We start from the raw sequence: 4,757 nt of genomic DNA on the forward strand, positions 1-4,757 counted from the left end.
CCAACCACGACCATTTGTTTGAGAAACGGCATGGAGAATTTCAGTTGGCAACTGTGTACCCTACTCTGTCCTGTCACTCTACACTATCTTACATTTTCCAGCAAACAAACAACATAATCATTAGACTAGGCTGTATACAACATTAGGTTGTATAACTCCTTACCATAGTCGAGTCTGCGCTACGGACCATCTACTTAGATCAGATACTACCTTAAATAATTATCTGAAAACATTAAATATAATTTTATTCAATTTCTAAGTAAAAACAATTCTAATCAAAGACTGAATTTTGTTAACTACTTAGTTGGTTAAGACTGGATCTTGCTGACAGCGGCTAGGTATTTCGGGTTTTTAATTAAATCAATCTGCAACTACTCAAACTCCCTTTGCATGCATTGTTCCTTTACTGAGCAAAGCAGGACATATCCAGAAGAAAAGCAAAGGCAATTACATGAGAAGTGTCCCTTCTTCCCTTCCTATCTAATTGGAATTTTACAATCTGTGGAATCTTTGTTGATCAGTCAAATCATGGCAGTAAGAGATGAACATCTAGTAAAAGGCATACTACTTGCCCCAGAGTTGTGTACTATGCACAATTATCTCCAGTTTTGAGAGATTTCAGACTGTCTGGGGAATAAATTAAGAGGCTCTTCTTCCTGGGATCACTGAAAAATAATGAATTCTGAGGCACACACTGCAAAGCTAGAACACTGTTTTGTTTTCTGCTGAAGCCAAGACTTTATACTTTTTCCCAGAAAGCTGTCATATTCACCACTCATTAGATTCACCAATTATTAGACAACAGCAGTATAGAAGCTATGTATATTTTTAAACTTAATAAGGTGTTAATTTAGACTCCTTTGATCAGAAATATTACCATGAGGAATGAAAATACCCAAACTTGACTATTAACAAAGCTAAACAAACAAACAATCCACTAGGGTCAAAATTGCTAACAAGCTTGTTACTTGAATACAAAAGATGTGCACAATAGTACAAATCTTGATATGCCTTTCTCATTAGATTTCAGCTGTATAGCACAAAACAGTGCAAATACATAACTTAAACCCAGAGATGACCTGCCCAAAGTAGCACATAACATTTTATTCAATGGGATTAGTTATATTTCCATACTCTCTGAGCATGCAGTTGCAAAATCCAAATCATAGCAATAGGGTACTTCCTCTGTAAGCACAATTAGGTGCAACACTGAAGTCTTGAGTTCTTGATCAAAGGTAATCGTATTATTTGAACGTGATTATCCATTCATCTATTGACCTGCCATAACTACGTGCTCTGTTTGCGTCACTCACAAGATGAGGTAACTTTTTTTTAAGGTTTAGAGTGGTGTTTCCCACCTCTTTTTTCTTCAGTTGAACCTCATCACTGCTCCCTTCTCTTCTGTTCAGCTGCATGCTTGACCCCTACTGCCATCTTTTCCTCCCCAGGAAGCAGTAAGAGCACCTCACCCTCACCAGCAGCAGCCCCAGCACTGAGCACTAAGCCCAGTGAAGCCCGACCTCCCACCACTCACTGGCGAGTTCAATAATTTGGGTTCTGGTCTGTTCTCAGCATGACCTTGGATGCACCTCAGAAACTGGAACCAGAAATTGAAACATGGTAGTTTTAGTTCCCAGCTGAGGTGTCTTCAGATATTAAACATTACAGAATGCAGCAGTTCAGGTACCACGTAACATGATATACCCAAATCCTGAGTTGTACAACACCGGGCCAGCAACCCACAGCTAGGATGAAACTGAACAAAAGAAGTTAACACACTTGTCAGAGCTTACCTACTTTGCATGTGGTTCTTAAGAAGTTCAACATCAAGTGATATGTCAAGAAATGTTTTTGTGATCCTGATCATCCAAAAACAAAATTAATAATTCATTTGAAGATCAAGTTGTACATTTCTCACTTTGTTTTGGAGCTAGAAAGGTTTCTAAGAATTCTCATATATAATGCTTCAGTTCTATTTGCTTAACAAAGGCATTTTTTTTCTTTTTTCCTGTTAACTGTAAAGATATGAAAAAGTAAAACAGAAAGTAACCAATTCACAAAATATTTTTATTAAGCCAAAAAGTTGCCATATCTCCCCCATTTTGACATCCTCTTAGAACAAAATATTTCTGGTAACATTTCTTAAAACAAATACTATCGCTACAAGCTTTCTAGAGATTTAACTGTTCTGAAAGGTCCAAATTTCTTCTCTATAATCCTGTTTTAAAGGGTCTAGCTTGGTCATAAAAACATTCTTAGTATTCATTATAGATCAATGACTATAACATAACTCTGAATACAGAAACACTGCACATGTTCTTCTGAATCATGAAGTAGTTATCTTGGACCATATCACTTCATCTCTGTGCAAGCTGACATTGTGAGAACAGTAGACAAAAATGTAATTGAACGTTCTTGAATGAGCAGATTATATAATATAAACCTCTGTATAGTGGAATTCAGTATTTTTCCTGCCTTAAAACTACAAAGAATTAGAGTAGTGCAGAAAACCAAAAAAAAAATCCAAATGGTGTTCAACATGAAACCTCATAGCCTACAGTGTCTACACCATTGGCACTAGCGAATACAAAACCAGAACTGATGATAGAAGAACATAAAAACCTTTCCTTTAATGAAAGGCAGAAAGGATGGCTAAGTGATGTAAGGAATTCTAGTTGCAGATAAGATTTTAGCTAACTCTGAATTCTTTTTCACACTGTATGCTCTATAAAAAGTGGCCATTTTAGTACTTCAGAAAATTGCCTACAAGTCTGCAAAATGTCCATTTTTGGCCAGTGTTGAAGATGAGTTTTGTATTATGCTGATATGTTTAGTCATTTCAGAATTGAACCTTTCAAAAGTTATCAGCCTTTTATCATGGTGATGGAAAACTGTTTTGTATTTCACAGCATTATTATTTTTATTTATAAATGAAAAGGTCAGATACCTAATTAGCTGAAGCAGGAAAACTTGGCCTTTAAACAAGTAAGTGCATCACTGCTGAAAAATAGCACAAGCTCCTTTCTCTGATTGATGATAGCAGTGCTGCTGCTCTGAAGCCTGCACTTAAAACACATGCTTAAGAGACAAAAGTCCATTTCTGCCAATTATTAAAAACTAGTATTACATTCAAGGTTACACAAATATCACAAACGTATTCACCCAGAAGTATGTTAAAGCATCCAGAAACTTTTTTTTTTTGTTTCAGAGATACAGTTAGATCATTTGAATCAATCAAGTAAGATAAAGAGATTACATTATCAATATGCTGTCCATAACCTGCTGTACAAGTTATGCCATAGCTACTTCCTTTGCTTCCTTTGGGCTTCCCCCCCCCACCCCCCCCCCACCATTCTCTCTTATTTCAGGAAGAATTTAACACTGAAGTTATTCTGAACAGAGAAATTCCTACCATATAAATTGTTTTGATACAGAGAAGTTTTAATTAACCTAGCTACTATGTCTGATTATCAGCTGTATTTTTCATTCTGAGATCAGCTCTAAAATAACAATAACAAATTACATGAGGAACACATTTCTCCTTCATCTGCTTCTGTATCAAAGCTTTTTTCTTTCTTCTCACTTTTGCAGTAGCTTTACATTATATTTTTAAATTGGGGGCACAGTTGGCCAAAATACGTTTGTGTCCGCAAAGCAAACAAACAATCTATTAATTGTGGACTGAAAACAGTTTACTACTTAAGTAGATGCTGATTTACTTATTCTAACTATTTAAGCACTTATTTTTTGCCTGTAATCTGATAAAGTGTTTAAAAATTGGGAAATCAATTCTATCAACAGTGTCACAGAATTCAGAAAGTCATGAACTTTGAAAAACAGCCTTATTCAGGAATACTGGTCATCTTGATCACAGTATCATTAAAATCAGGAGCAATGACTGAGTTGAAGACTTCCAAATAAAGGTAACACTGTGAGGAAGAAAAACTCTGGTCCTGGTTAATTTCTTAATCTTAAATAAATAAATAAATTCCTTACATCACTCAAGTGTGGCTACTTCTCTCTCCTTGGATTGTTCTGAGGCCTCAGTTATCAAAATCCTACTCAGACCAATCTGAGATGACCATGCCTCTTGGTAGCAGGTTCTGAGATTCATGAGAAGTCATAAAAAAGACAGCCCTACCCTCTTCAAATTTCCTAAAAATACACGTTCTTAATGACTAGAAAAATCAGGAACAGAGGAACAAGGGAAAAAGATGACAACACAAACCTCTGTATAGTAGACAATTTATTTGAGCTAGGGAAGGTCCCGTCTTCCTCAAAACAGAAGAAAAATATTCTTCCCTCTTGTGGCAGGATGTACTTTAAAAATATTTAAATAAATGACGCATGTCAAAAAAGCGGGTAAGAAACAACAGTATAATACTCAGCCCTATTAGATGACAGTTAGTGTTTGAAAAACACTAACTGGGGGTGAGTTGTATGCAGATCTTCACATATACTAGCAATACAATTTCTTGAAATGGATACAACACAAAATGATACGTTTTCTTAACAAGGGAGACAGACCTGAAAAGTATGGTTTACTTACCTTCTCCTAGCTTATTTGCTAGTAGGAAATGATTTATGCATTTCTGCTTTCTCAAATTTTGGTGGTGTTTTTCAAGAAGTAATAGGTTAACAGTGCTGCAATGCTTTGCATTTGCAAAAAAAGCTGTTTGTGTAAAATGAGGTTTTGTTTTACACGCCAAAAAAGGACAGCACTGACATTTTAATTGTGAGCAATAAAAATTAACCAA

The sequence above is a fragment of the Apteryx rowi genome, unplaced genomic scaffold (assembly GCF_003343035.1).
Source record: "Apteryx rowi isolate R43461 unplaced genomic scaffold, aptRow1 scaffold_136, whole genome shotgun sequence".
NCBI lineage: Eukaryota > Metazoa > Chordata > Aves > Apterygiformes > Apterygidae > Apteryx > Apteryx rowi.